Raw genomic sequence first — 16,150 nt, forward strand, 5'->3', positions numbered from 1 at the left:
CCTGCCTGCCACAACCATACCACCTAGATGGAAGCAGAAGGTGGAGCCAGTTTAGGGTCTCCGCAGGTCCATGTGGGGCAAAGGGAAATAGATCTGCCATGACTCCATGTACAAGATCCTACTTTTACTTACCGGAAAGTCGATGAGAAGAAGAAGAAGAAGAAGAAGAAGAGTTTGGATTTGATATCCCGCTTTATCACTACCCAAAGGAGTCTCAAAGCGGCTAACATTCTCCTTTCCCTTCCTCCCCCACAACAAACACTCTGTGAGGTGAGTGGGGCTGAGAGACTTCAAAGAAGTGTGACTAGCCCAAGGTCACCCAGCAGCTGCATGTGGAGGAGCGGAGACGCGAACCCGGTTCCCCAGATTATAAGACTACCGCTCTTAACCACTACACCACACTGGCTATGTGTGAAGTTATGACCACTCATTTGAAGGGCTCTAATTCATGGAAGGCAAGGCTGCCAACAGCTGCTAAGAACCATGGCTACTTGCTGGGAAACACGGGTGCAGAGAGAACCGTCAAGCTCAAGTCCTGCTTGCAGACTTCCCGTGGGCATCCTGTATGCTGCCGCTGTTAGCCCTTGGCCTGATCTAGCAAGTTTCTTACATTCTTATGCCTCAGCTCCCCCATCTGCACAATGAAAACAAATGGGTCTGCTTGCAGGGTTGTAAAAATAAACTCAATGCAAGATTTTAAAACATTTTCCAGGTTTGCAAGCGTGTTGGAGGACGGCCCAGCAACAGGTAATATGGCAACTTTGGTATTACAGTGGTACCTCAGGTTACATACGCTTCAGGTTACAGACTCCGCTAACCCAGAAATACTGCTTCAGGTTAAGAACTTTGCTTCAGGATGAGAACAGAAATCGTGCTCCGGCGGCGTGGTGGCAGCAAGAGGCCCCATTAGCTAAAGTGGTGCTTCAGGTTAAGAACAGTTTCAGGTTAAGAACGGACCTCCGGAACGAATTAAGTACTTAACCCGAGGTACCACTGTACTCATATCAGGCTTTGTATCGGCATATTATTACGCAGATAGAATAGATCCCTCGTTTCCCCACACAAAAGGTCCTTCACTGCTGGTGAGGGGAGAGCATCCTCCCCTCCACTTGAGGGCAGCAAGCCAGCCTAGGAGGCGCAGGAAAGTCCACACAGGATGTGTGAACACCCAACTCCCACCAGCCTCAGTATGTGAGGAACACTGGACATTGTGGTCCAAGAACACCTGGAGGGGGACAGGTTAGGGACCCCTGTGAAGTCCAACATCTCATCAGTTCTCTCCACTCTTCAGCATCCTTTGCCTCACTTTGACTAACGGGCCCTGGTGCCTTTGCTTTGGAGAGGTTCGTATTCAGCAAATGTGGCTTCTCCCCCAGGCAGAGGCTGGATTTCTCCCTGCCGTATGGCCATGCAAGCGAAGGCATTCAAGTGCTTTGGAAAATGAGAAAAAAGGGAGAGAAATTATAACGGGATTCTAGCGAGGATTTATGATTCTAGCAGCAAGGATTTTGTATGTGAAGTACTGGAAAAAGAAATAGATATCCCCATCTGAGGAGAACGGTCTATTAAAAAAGTTGGGAACTGGCCGCTTTTAAATAAAATCGCCTGGATCCTTTGGGTCTGACGCGAAAAGAAAAGAAATAGATCTGAGCAAGAACCAAAAACGTTTAAAGAACTTTGGAATAAGCAGGCAGAGCGAGCACAGGATTACTTATAATCCTTTTGCAATTACATGAGAAAATTATATGCAATTCACTAATGTATGTTGCTCCTTTTTTCTTTTCTCTGGATTATAACAGCAATTATTGTTTATTCTGGTGTATCCATGCAAATGGCAGCTATTGTTTGGGTGCCTGTTTGTTTCTCTTTCATTTAAAGTAATATATGGAAGCCCTAGTTTGATTTAGAAGTCACACTCATTGCCATGTTTTAGAGCCGATCTACCCTTGGGGCAGTGGTCTTGTTTAATTTTTTCCTAATCAATTGCAACTTGCAGTGTCCCTTTTCGGAGCCAACACCATGGAAAAGCCCTCAAATGTCTCTGCACTGCAGTCTCCGCAATGGAGCGCTACACTTACCTGCAGTTTCAATGTGACCCTTTAAAAGAAGGGAACAGTTGGACAAAATAGGCACTGTTTGGGGATGACAACCATCCCCGCGCCCAATTGCCACCACCAGCCCCTTTTTTTGGCATTGCAGTGCCACCTGGCAGGCAGGAGCAGCCTTGGGGGCCAGCTGTTGTCTCCTGACCCTGATAAGGTTAGGCAAGGACACTGCCCTGTCACACTGCGTCCCCAGGGGCTGGAATCCTCTCTGCCAAAGGGAAATTGCAAGCTAAGGTCAAAGACTTACTTAGTCTGCAACTTGTCCCAGGAGCTGGAGAAATAGATGAGTTGCCATTTTCTGCTCAACATTGGGAATTTTGAAAGCCCCTAGAATAGAAGCGAGTTGCCGTTTTGATCAGTCGTTAAGTACTACTGTATTAAGAAACAAGGCAAAATTGTGTTATCTTTTCCCTCCTTATTTTGGAAATTTCTCAGAGGGAGTGACAGAGCTGATGCTGTCCAGAGTGGTATTTCAATTGTCCAAGAAGGGACTAAGGTTATTATAGATTGGTATCATAACTGGGCTGTTTGTTAGAGAATAAAAACAATTACTTAGGGCATGGAAATCAATGTGTGTTTTTTTTAAATTCTTCCTTCTGTCACATAACATTCCTTAAATTAACACATGGTGAGCAATATCCATAATGACTGTTAAGCACATTGGATTACATTTACTTATGACTTTGGCTGTACAGTGGTACCTCGGGTTACATACGCTTCAGGTTACATGCGCTTCAGGTTACATACGCTTCAGGTTACACACTCCACTAACCCAAAAATAGTGCTTCAGGTTAAGAACTTTGCTTCAGGATAAGAACAGAAATTGGGCTCCAGCGGCGCGGCAGCAGCAGGAGGCCCCATTAGCTAAAGTGGTGCTTCAGGTTAAGAACAGTTTCAGGTTAAGAACGGACCTCCGGAACAAATAAAGTACTTAACCCGAGGTACCACTGTATATGCACTATATTTTAAAGCACATTTAAAAGACCTGACCTGGGAATCCTGGGACCCGTAACTTGTTAAAAGTTCTGGGAATTGTGGCTCGGTAAACTACCGTTTTCCAGATTCTTTGGAGGAAGTTGTGTTTTTAAATGGGCTTGTGTGCCTGCAGCCCTACTCTTTCAAATCAATTGACTTAATTTACTTAAATCCATTGACCTGAATGCATCAGCTCTGGGTATGGCTAATGTTGAGCATCACCTGCTATGGTTTTGTTTAAAACTAGCAATAATGTTTAAATTTGATAATTAACTATGTAATATACTTGTGAGCATTTTCTATTGATTATTTCTTTTTCTTGTATCCAGTATTTCTCAACAAACATTGCAGAAAAACACAATGAAGTAACAGGGGTTAGTGGAGCTGCAGAGAGTATTTTTCCCTTGTTTGCTTTTGTGTGAGGATAGGGAAGGAGAAGAGAGACAAGTGCAACAGCTGGTCTCGTATAACAGAAGAAAACGTGCTGTGGAATTGGTCACAAAGTGGTTTTTGAAGAAGAGCCTTTTGAACCGCTGATCTTAAAAATTCTGCAGTGTTCTCCCACTAACACAACTTCATCTTGGGAGCTTGTTTGATTGAAGACATTGAAATAGGGATGCCAGATGTCCCTTCTTGAAAATGAGTAGCCTTTATGCAAGCCCTTTTGTTGCAGAATACACTGCCAGAACTCCCTGCAGCACACTGATTTACCATCAGCTGGTAGAAACGTTTTATGTAATCCAAGGCCTCGGCTACATGGTAAATGGTGCCAAGGGACCAGATTGTGTCACCATGGGTCATCATTTCATTCACATGCCCATTTTTGAGACTGAAGTATCCTTCAGTATTCATATTGCAAAGCGACCCTGTAAATATATCCCCAACTAATCCAAAGATGCAGACCTAAGCATAAAAGTACAACATGTTGTACATTTTCTCAAAATAAGTATCAGAAGTATTCCATCTACCGGATAAATGCTGACTTCTTTACTGAAACCAGTATGTTTCTTTAAAAGAAAAAATCCAAGCCATTTTTTTTTATAAGGCAAAAAGATGGTTGATCTTTCCCTGGGACAAATAATGGCTTCAACCTATCTTTCCTTTCTCATTTGAAGGAAAACATTGCTCTGTGTCTTTGTTTTCTTTCACAACAGGGATAGCCTGGATGGGATGGGGGAAATACAGTGGTACCTCAGGTTACATACGCTTCAGGTTACAGACTCCGCTAATCCAGAAATAGTACCTCGGGTTAAGAACTTTGCTTCAGGATGAGAACAGAAATCGGCGGCAGTGGGAGGCCCCATTAGCTAAAGTGGTGCTTCAGGTTAAGAACAGTTTCAGGTTAAGAACGGACCTCCGGAACGAATTAAGTTCTTAACCCGAGGTACCACTGTAATTAGAATCTTATTAACCTAATAATGTATCTTTGAAACAGGGCTGAAAAATATTCAGTATGGTGATGATGTATGCCAATGGATGAATTATGGATCCACTCATAAGGAGCTGATAACACACCTTGCTTTCATGTAGGGTGACCATGTACTGTATCCTACTTTACAGAGGACAGCAGTTTATGTGAAGGCTGTCTGGTCCAAGTCCACTTTAGCTATGTTTAAAAACAACAACGGAAGGGAGAAAAGAGGCCCTGAAGTTGCTCATCAAAAGTTAGTGCTTAGACAGTAGATGTTAGCAAACCATGTCAGCATTTACTCTGACGTTTTGGTAACAGGATTGTCAAAGCAGTGACATATTGAAAATTAATGTTGCTTACTTGTGAATGGTTCCGTTCTTTTGTGACTTGGTGTTAGGGTGCCCCCGTGGGGTGAAAGAAAGGCTTATCAATGTAACACAACATTAACAAAAATACTGCATATTGGAAAAAAGGTAGCACAGATCAAAAGGGTTTCACAAGCTAGGATGTAGCAAAGAACCTGTTTTCAGTGGCAGGACTGGAATACTTGATACAGCAACAGAGAAAAAAGTGCTTCTAAGCAAGTAAAAAATATTTGCCATTCACATCTGAATAGCTACGATCAGTGTTTTAGTTTTCGGTATGGTGTTAGTTGAGGCAACTGCACAAAGTGGGATCAAGGAGAAGGGGGATCCAATGCACAATAATTATTTTATAACTAGGGCGGGAAACAGTGTGGTATCTTGCTTTGCATAGCCAGAGCTTTCAACATGAGCTGGAATCCAGCCTTGGAATACATGGCGCAAAACCAAGGAGGACCCGAGAGCATTATTTATTTGTCATTCAATGTCTTGCCTGCCTTCACCAGAATTTCACAGGGTGGGTTACAACAATTTTTAAATGCAATATTAAAATCAGTGGCTGGAATTCAGTGCCACACCATGACAGATGTTCCATCTGCACAAGCACAGCAGCTTGCCAGACAAAGTGATCTGTTCTGCACACTGTTCCTGGGGTTCTCCTGATATCCCCCACCTCAGAGCAGACATATGGCACATTCCTTCACTTAACTGAAGACAGTGGGAACAAATGACATGTTACTTCTTTTGCATCACTAGAGCATCAAGATATCACTTTACGATGATTTGGCATTAAACAAAATTTGAAAACCTTGTTGTGCAACCAATAGTCAATTGCTACCAATAGATAGCAACAAATGACTATTAAGAAATGCAACCAATAGTCAATTGCTACCAATAGATAGCAACAAATAATTATTAAGAAATGATCCCATTGCAATAAAAGGGAACTTCCCAGTAAGTTTGTTCAGCTATGGACTTTTTACATGGGCACAGGACAACAAGTGGTAACTTCAGTTTGCAAGCACAGCTTAATTTATAGGAGCATGATCCAAACATAAGCATGTTTAAGTCCCTTTGATTCCAGTTGGAGAGTTTTGCAATCCTCTACACACCTGCCTGAGACGGAGAGCAAGTTTCATTGAATTCAGCGCAATTTACTTATGAGTAGACATGAACAGGATTCCTTTGTGTAGCCTATGTTTATGAACTTTCATAGGCTCGCTCTGTGACTTAGCAGATTGCTTCCAGCAAACTGGTGATTGCAGAAAACACTTTAAAAAATCACTACCCTATATTTGCAAATAAATTTAATTTTTAAAAAATCAGATCCCATTGAGGTCCTGTGTTGAATGGACTGAAGCCAAGTATTCTAGACCCGTGTTAGTGTTTTCTTGTACAGGTACTGTAAAAATTAGGCTTCCAACAGCAATCTAGGAAATAATGCTTGCCCATTCTGAAATTCATCTCAGGACCTTGTGTTTTGATTCACCCATCGTTACATTAAAATAATGCTGCTAAATGCCTCAGTACAGATTCAATCAGATACTTCTCTAATAAGATGCAAGTAAGATTGCAGTCCCCGCTCACTTGCATATTTTGGGCGCCTCAGCTATCAGATATGGCACCAACGAAGTGAGAATATTAATGACTGCCATAGGCCTGAAATTCAAGACGCTTGCAGTGATAAAAGTCTTCAGCAAAGCACAACTCCATGGCAAAGGAAGAACAACAAAAAGCTCACACACAAACTGGTTTAAGTCTCTTGACCCACTGGCTGTACTTCATTCCCAGCTGTAGGAATTACTCCAGCGTAAGTGGTTTTAAGTCCCGCAGCTGATATTGAACTGAAAGCAAGGACACCTTGCTGAGGGCTAATTTCGATTGAGGTAAGGAAAAATTAAAGTGGCTTGTTCAAGACGGCTAGCAAACAACTCTGAGTGACCTTGCTTCTCCTTTTCCAGGGTCAATTCTGTCTCAGCATATCTCTTTATGCAAACTGAGCCTTTTTGAACTGGTGCACAACAACGAAATTTCAATGACACTGGTGTTCTGCTCTGTTTTTAAATTGATCTTGATTTTAAAATCACCCGTTGTGCTTTACTCAGCTATCTACAGCATATTACATTTAAAATAAAAATAGAAATTCTGCATACTATTAACAATGCCCCTGTATTTGCTGACCAGATTATAGTCAATATTAAATGGCCTTGGGACAAAAAGAGCAGGTCGTTGAAGGTTGATTCTCATATCTACTCAACCAGGTATGTGCGCTTGGCTGGCTGCCGATTCTTAGCTGCAGTTTTGCTTTTTAAGGTTTTCGCTTTTAGGAAACTGCTTGAAAGCAGGTTGGGATGGGGAAGAGTCCTGCCTGAAACCCTGAAGAGCTAGCTTAGTATTATGTGCATCAGGAGTGGAGGACATTTTTTAGCCCACAGGTTGGCGCTGTGGGTTAAACCACAGAGCCTAGGACTTGCCGATCAGAAGGTCGGCGGTTCGAATCCTCATGACGGGGTGAGTCCCGTTGCTCGGTCCCTGCTCCTGCCAACCTAGCAGTTCGAAAGCATGTCAAAGTGCAAGTAGATAAATAGGTACTGCTCCGGCGGGAAGGTAAATGGCGTTTCTGTGCACTGCTCTGGTTTGCCAGAAGTGGCTTAGTCATGCTGGCCACATGACCCGGAAGCTGTACGCTGGCTCCCTCGGCCAATAAAGCGAGATGAGCGCCACAACCCCAGAGTCGGCCACAACTGGACCTAATGGTCAGGGGTCCCCTTTACCTATCCTTCCAGGAACTGCATTCCAGTGATGGGCAGAGCCAACAGAAAAAGTGGGTGGGACCAAAACAGGAAGGACTGGAGCTGGCACGCATAGAGCAAACACCCCATGTACCCCCACTTTTTATATATACAGTGGACACTCGGGTTGCGAACGTGATCCATGCAGGATGCACGTTCACAACCCGCAGCGGCACGTCTACGCACACGCGGATTGCAATTCAGCAATTTCGGCGGGCCCGTAACCTGTAAAAACGCAACCTGAAGCATCTGTAGCCCGAGGTATGACTGTATATATAAAAAAGTACCAAGGAGCTTGTATGTTACCAGTGACTGTGGATGCATACAAGGCTATCTTGACTTCTCAGCTTACCTTACTGAGCAATTTGGAATATGTTTATTCAGAAATAGGTCTTGCTAGGTGCAATGGCCTTTATTCCAACATTAGCATTTTCAGACCGGTAGCACTGGTGTCATTTAGGCTTGCCTGTCTCCAAATCATCATCATCAGTTTTTATTGGTCAGCCAAATACAGGTTATAGCAAGCAAGCAAGCAAACAAGCAAACAAACAAAAACAAACAAGTCTCAAAAACATAGCATATGTAGTTTAAAACATATATAATACACATCACAGAAATACACAAATAATGGAAAACTCGGGGCCCAAGAAAGGATTCTTGGGCTTTCCTGAATTGAGAGGCTGTGTTAAACATAACCAGTCTGTTTGAGGTATTACCACCATACCTTTTAAAAAATAGATTGATTTTAGTGGGAGCTGCTGCAACAAAATGTCGCAGTGCAGAAGGCTCCCAGGTTCCAGCCAACTATGGCCTTTTCTACCCTGCTCCCCCTTGTTTTCTGCGCTCACTCCTAAGAGTCAGCCAGCCTTCCATGGCCACGGAGCATGCAGAGTCCTCATTAGGATGTACTTGGGGTCCCTCCGGCGGCCATGTTTTTCCTTTTCAAGTTTTGTGTAATTCTGGGGGGAGGGGGTTTCCCAAACCTATTGTGTGTGGATGGTGGTGCCATTTTGATTACATAAGGATAGGAACTTCAAGAGTGGATTCATTCTTAGGCTGCATATACACCATATGTTGAAAGCACATTATTTCCTCAACAGAATCCTGGGAGCTGTAGTTTGTTAAGGGTGCTGTAGATTCTAGCTCTGTGAGGAGCAAACTACAATTCCCAGAATTCTTCTCTCTGTGTGTGTGTGTGTGTGTGTGTGTGTGTGTGTTGGGGTGGGTGGGTAACATGCTTCCAATGTGCTTTAAATGTATGGTGTATGTGCAGCCTTAGTATAAACTAGTTGGCAGACCACAACACAATATTGCAGTATATTCCTGCCATAGGGAGGGGTCTTACCTGGGCCTGTGGTTGGGAGCGGGGGATTAGCATAAAGGACAGGAGGCCCCTGTTCTAACTTGGATGTTAAGCCATGTACAAAATGTATTTTTTATTTTATTTTTAAGGTTTTGACCGGTTAAAAGAGCAAGCAGTTTGCACGCAAGTCAACAGAGCCTGAGGTTTCAGCATGCAGCCTGAGGAGGCAATTTAAGTAACCTGACCTTTGCTGCAACCTGAGAGGTGTGGGGTGTTTTTTGACTGGGAATCCAAATCAGCCTCAGCTCCACCTCTGACCTGCAGCGTTAACAGTGGAGCGCAGTTGCCTGGCTAGTGGAAGCTACTTGCGGCACAGGCCTGCAGCCTGCCACAGGGGTGTAACAATGAACTGCCCTGCTGGATTAATGCACACTGGCTCAACCTGCAGCATGGGGATAAAAAAACAGCAGATAGCATTGCCAGATTTTTGGATTCTCCTAGTTTCTGCCCAACCGGCATCAGGGTACTGCAGAGTAACGCTGCCAGGGTATTGTAAAGGACTCAGCATCTGCCCTGCAGTATTCAGTGTGACCTACACGGTTCAGTGTGTATAATGAACTGTATTTGCTTTGAAATGTACATTAGTAAGGTTCAAAAAAAAGAAATAACATCAAATAATCAGTGAGTTCGAAAAAGCAGGATTTTTACCCCTTTTGCTGCTACCTTACGTTTTCGTTTAGTTTTGATTTATGAGGGGATGGGGGGGGATACACACTGGGGCCCAATCCTGGGTACATCAATTTCTCAATTGATTTGTATGGACAGTTTTCGTTTCCATCCCTCAGGACATTTGAAAACAACTTTTCACTGTGAGCCAAGAAACGATCTATCAGTAGAGATGGAGAGGGGGGTCATTCCACACTTTCTATCATCATCTCTTCTTTCTTCCGACCATCCCAGTCACTTCATTCTATTTCCACTTCAACCCAGATACCAGCTTTCCCCCCCTACAGACATTATATTTATCCGTATTGAGATGTTTTAGGATTCTAGCCCCAATTTATACTTTTTTCTCCTTATTTTGTGTCCCTACAAACTTTGGGACTCCCCCAAGTCTACTAATACCTCTCACTTCGGCACACGTAACATTTTTGCCCTATTCTTGTGCATTTTTTAGTCTTGCACCCCGTGAGATGTGCATGGCCACACAAACACACATTTGCTTGTCATAAAATCATAGAATTTAGAGTTGCAAGGATCAACCCAGCGGATCAACTAGTCTATCCCCCCTCAATGCAGGGATATGCAACTGTCCCATACGGGGACTGAACCTGCAACCTTGGCATTTATCATTACCACACTCTAATCAACTGAGCTCTCCAGGCTTAGTTCTGTTTAATAAACAAAAAAGTAATTCAAAGCTGAACAAGAGAATGTAGCTATGGCGGCGACAGCATCGCCCGGAGCATTTATACCGCCGAAAACCATATGCTGCTCTCTGTTTAGGTTAATGAGAAGGGTTATACTGCAGTATGAGCCAGAACAAGTCGTCGCCATCATCATCACCATGTTTCCAAACCCACTCCCCTTCAAAAAAAAGTTTGTAAAAGTTGTACAAAAGACTGTGGATTTATCTTCGCAGTTTTATACGAGAGCTTGAAGGGGGAACCATTTCTGTGGCTGTATGTATTTCGTCATTTGCTAATTAGGGAGTATATTCATGAGCTGCATATGGGCAGTTTCAGTAATATACATCGAAAGGCTGTAAAGCCAACAGAAAGAGAGGAAGAGGCAGAGAGAAAGAGAGAGAGAGAGAGAGAGAGAGAGAGAGAGAGAAGTAAAAAGCTAGCAAGCAAGCAAAGTCCAAAGCTTAAACTCAGACTGCCTGGAGGCATATGGAATTCTACGTCTGTTTACTCTGCCATGCAATTAAACAAATGAAATATTTCACATATGAGTCACAGCTATGTTAGACATACACATAGTGGTTTTAAAGTGGGGGGGGGGGAGTATTTCTTTACCGAAACCAGAATGGGCGGGGGGAACCCTTTATGAGCACATAAGTTCATTCCTTGCATATGCAACGCCAGTGCTTCTGTGCCACAGCAAAGGGCTGGAAAAGCATTTTCGGTATCAGAGTATAAATAGTTGCACAGAAAGTCTTTTGTGTGTGCAGCAGGGTAGCTTCTAAGAACAGATAGCCATTTGTATTGTACCTTTTTAGGGAGTTCACAGCTCTTCAAATACATTATCTCGGCTCTCTTTACGACAGCCCTGTCAGTAGGCCAATGTTATCACCTCCGTATCACAGAAGAGAAGCTACGAATGATAAAACAATTTGCTGCCTATAAGGCCACCTTCTGAAGTGATGGCACAGTTGAGATTTGCACTGGGGCCTTAGAGTAGGGTTAAAAGAGGACAGTGCTGACTTTATTAGTTTATGGCACGTGGCTCACTTGTGCTGACCTTTGAGGGGTTTGCTAAGGCTAGGTGTCTGCTACTGAGTTGCCAAATACAACACCGGAGAGTGTTCATGTGCTTTTGAAAGCTGCATTTGTCAGAAGTCCCCTCTTTGCAACCATTAAAAGCATTTGAGCTCCTGCTTCTTTTACTGAACCCCATTACCCTAACACATGGCAATCAACTACCGGCAATTAAAGAGCTTCTGCCTAAGCAGCTCTCAAATCATGGAAATAAAAGAGTCACAATAGAACCACGCACACACACATTTCCCTTCCAACATTTCTCTGATGAAAATAGGGACGGCCTATTAAACAACCACCACCATCACAACAACAACGATGTTATTATTTATACCCTGTCCATGTGACTGGGTTGCCCCAGCCACTCTGGGCAGCTTCCACCATATATAAAAACAAAATGAAACATGAAACATGAAAAATTTCCCTATACAGGGATGCCTTTGGATGTCGTTGAAAGGTTGTATAGTTAATTATCTCCTTGGGGGTTGAAAAACTCCTTACCCTCCAACATTTCTCTGGTGGAAACAGGGATATCCTAAGTACATTCCGGGATCAAATCAGAAACCGGGACATCTTCTGTAAATCCAGGACTGCCCCTGGAAAATAGGACATTTGGAGGGTCTGCATGAGAAAGCGTGAAGCAACGGCATTAAGATTTTCCATCCTAGATAAATATATTTAGCTGACTCTGTTGTATACATGCAATCAGGTCTGCGAAGCGTTCTGTACCCCCCGCCCCACCCTAACCTCACAGTAAGCCTGGTCTTCAGATGGTGATTGCTGTTGAGAATTTTTAGACGTCAAAGATATTCAAAATATTTGCATTCCTCCGATGGATAAAAGCACTGGTTTATTCTAATCTCTGCTCTAATAGTTTGATTTCCCAGACATCTCTCTTGGCATAATCTTCCCTATTCATTCCTAAAGCACTGGCAACATTTCAATAATTTTTTTGGGGGGTGGGGGGAGGGAGGGAAATACCACATATGCACTAATCTCTGTTTATAAACTCATATGCCATTTGGAAAATTAGAGTTGGAGTCCAGAAACAGCAAGCTCACAAACGGTCCACTTTGCCTCGCTGCTGAATAGCTTGTTTCAGGCTTGCAACAGCTGGAATATATTTAGAACGTCTATTAATACTAATAATTAAAACCAATTTCTTTCAAAAAAGCAGTTCTCCCTTTCTGCCAAAGATGGAAACAGATGGGTTAGGAAACGCTGATGGTTGTTTTTGAAAAATGGTTTGCCATCTACGATCTGGAGTGCATGTGGTTGCTTCTAGTGCTGTTTAACCCTTCAGCAGGCAGTATATAATGCTGAACACAAACACTGATCCACTGTATTGCCATTTGAGGAGGTGGTGGGGTGAAGCATTGCTTGATCTGAAAGCAAATAGAAACCCTAAGATACAGGAAACCTTCAGACTGAAGAATGCACCTGGGAATCACCCATGGGTGTGGGTGTAAATTTCGCCCTGTAGGGACCCCCAATCAGCCACCTGCTTTCTTAATTTGCCCAAAGTCCTTTAAGTACTGTAGCAACACCCCTGCCTGTATAACTTGATCTGGGGTGTATAACTTGTATAACTTGATGTGGAGTGTAAGAGAAATCCTGATCCCAAAACTGACCTCTACGTTTGATGACCACATCACCTTGTGGAGCATAGGAATGGGAAGGCTGGTCTAAAAAAAATGCAATTAGAGGGTAGCATTACGGAAGGAAATCCCAAATGGAATCTGGGTGAAACTTGTGGGGAATAAGGGTGATGTTATTGTTTTCTTTGGACCCGAAGCCACAAAAGGAAATGAATGTCGCATAGGCCACTGTGGACCAAAACCTGATTTTTATTTTTATTTTTACTAAGGGTTGTCCCAGCCGCCTTTTTGTTTAGGAAGTTCAAAAAAAAACTTGCTGGGATGGAGCGCAGGTAAGAGCAGAGGCATGATACAAGAGAAATCAGAAGCTGCCTGGTTCTCCAAGAATGAGGGAGTGTTCTTAACACATCAGGTGTGTGTGTGTGTGTGTGTTGGGCATCAGGTCTGAGAACTCCTCCAGTTTAGAGGGCAGTAAGAAAAATTCAGAACTCATTATATGATGTATATTGGGATATATCAGGCTTCCTCAACCTCGGCCCTCCAGATGTTTTGGCTTACAACTCCCATGATCCCTAGCTAGCAGGACCAGTGGTCAGGGATGATGGGAATTGTAGTCTCAAAACATCTGGAGGTCCGAGGTTGAGGAAGCCTGGGATATATGATATATTATGAGAATATAACTCATTATATGATGTATAATGAAATTAAAAAGATATTCAAGTTGATGTTTCCCAAGAAATACAAAGCTTTTCTTTTAGGAATTATAGATAACAATGGTTAATTTATTCATGTATATAATGACAGCGGCATGAATACTGTATGCCCAAAGAAAGGAGGACGGAGAAGTTGCAATAAAGGAAGACTGGCTTTTGACAAGGATGGAGTTTGTAGAACTGGCAAGGTTAACAGCAGAGACCCAAATGATGAAAAATTCCTTGAGGACTAGAGACCTTTTATTTTGTCTTTAAAGAACTACTATGGTGGGACGCGGGTGGCGCTGTAGGTTAAACCACAGAGCCTAGAACTTGCCGATCAGAAGGTTGGCGGTTCAAATCCCCATGATGGGGTGAGCTCCCGTTGCCCGGTCCCTGCTCCTGCCAACATAGCAGTTCGAAAGCACGTCAAAGTGCAAGTGGATAAATAGGTACCACTCCGGTGGGAAGGTAAACAGAGTTTCCGTGCACTGCTCTGGTTCACCAGAAGTGGCTTAGTCATGCTGGCCACATGACCCAGAAGCTGTACGTCGGCTCCCTTGGCCAATAAAGCGAGATGAGCGCTGCAACCCCAGAGTCGGCCATGACTGGACCTAATGGTCAGGGGTCCCTTTATCTTTACTTATGGTGAGATGAAAACACAAGCAGGACTTGAAATATGAGCAATAGTGTGAATTATTAAGACAATTTGGTTAAATAGTATATATGAAATATGCAGCATTCAAGGGTAATAAATATGGAAAGGGAGGATGGGAAGTCAATGGATAATGTAATTTACAATCTATGTTAAAAAAAGGGGGGGAGACAAAGAAAAATACAGAACTTATTCCACGCTTGCCAGCTCTTGGGTTAACAACTCTAAACACGTTGTTCTAAGCATATTCCAGTTGTGTCACATGGTTATTGAACAGGCTGAACTGTGCGATAAAAGAGGCATTCCCTACATTGCAAGTCTTTCTGACTTGATGTTGTTGCATATTTGTGTGATGGATAGGTCCCTGTTTGGGCACCTATTGGCAGGTCAAAGCCTGCAGGCCTTGAAAGGAAGAATCTCGGGAGACACAGACAGACACACACACACAACTGTCTTAGGCAGCTGTAACCTGCCGGGCCTGTTTGGTAGCTTCCCTCCTCCTAACTGTTAGAGCAAGCAGAGAAAACTCCCCAGGAGAAGCCAACCACCTATGTCAACAACAAAAATCCCTGAAATAGTAAGCGTGGCTTTTGAAAACCTTTAAGCAACTGCCGATTATTTATTTATATTTTTTAAATGGCATATGTTCTAGGCAAATCCCTGTGGTGGTTTGAGGGGAAATGATATTGATAAACCATATCCCCCATCCCAAATGCTTTGCTTTCAGCTGAAGAACACTCAGAGCAAGGAAACCATTTTATTTTTTTACAACTGACTCAGACATGGTTTTCCAAGAATAAGGTTGCTCCTGCAACGATCTTTGGATAAACACAACATTATGCAAACGGATTCCCTAACAAGCCACACTCTCTTTGGAACCAGAGCCTGAGATTTGCTGATAAGAAGAAAGTGGTAAAGATAAATTTCTTCTGCATAGAAATGTCTATTATGGGATATAGTCAGGCATTTTACAGGGCTTCAGGTAAATGCAACATGCGCACTGGCTCCTACTGCCATGTGAGCTGGTCTTTGACCATAATAAATTATCTATCTATCTATCTATCTGGCTCCTACTGCCAAAGGTTATATCATCCCTGCCCTAAAGGCAGAATCCAGCCTTCAGCAACCCAGTGTTACACCATACAATATGCCACATTGCCATGAGGACAGAGATGGGGTGGGTGGGAATCAATCATTAAACCCATCAAACTGCAGCATGCCAGAATCAGAAGATACCAGCACTTTCTCATGCCAGATAAGTAACACAATGCAATTCAAGGAGCAGTTCAGTTAGCCACATGCTCTAAGAGAAGATGACAAGGGGATGGGGGGTTTTGCCACCCAAGCCAACCAGGGGAAGATGCCTTTATTATCCGACGTTGTGATGAGTGTGGAGCGAAACTCTTCCGTGCCACAGAGAATCTTCTAGAGCAGCCTTCTCCAGCCTAGGATCTTACAGATGTTTGGGGCTACAACTCACGACCACCTACCTGAGACGGACGGCAGTCGTAGTCCAAAAAAAGATCTGAAGAGTGGCAGGTTGGGGAAAGGGGGCCTTAGAACAAATATTTTGAGGGCCTCTTGCATTCTACAACGTCCATATCTCATCTCAGAGGCTCTCTCAACCTCTTACTGCCAGAGGTAAGAGGTAAGCCAACCGAATACTAAGATGTTAATAGGGGGAGAAGAATCCTTCTGGAGCCAGGTGGGGTGTCAGGGAGACACCGATGAAAATGGAACCATAGTCATCACCTGTCCCAGTTCTGTATATATT

The sequence above is a fragment of the Podarcis pityusensis genome, assembly GCF_964106645.2.
Source record: "Podarcis pityusensis genome assembly, chromosome: 6".
Classification (NCBI taxonomy): Eukaryota; Metazoa; Chordata; class Lepidosauria; order Squamata; family Lacertidae; genus Podarcis; species Podarcis pityusensis.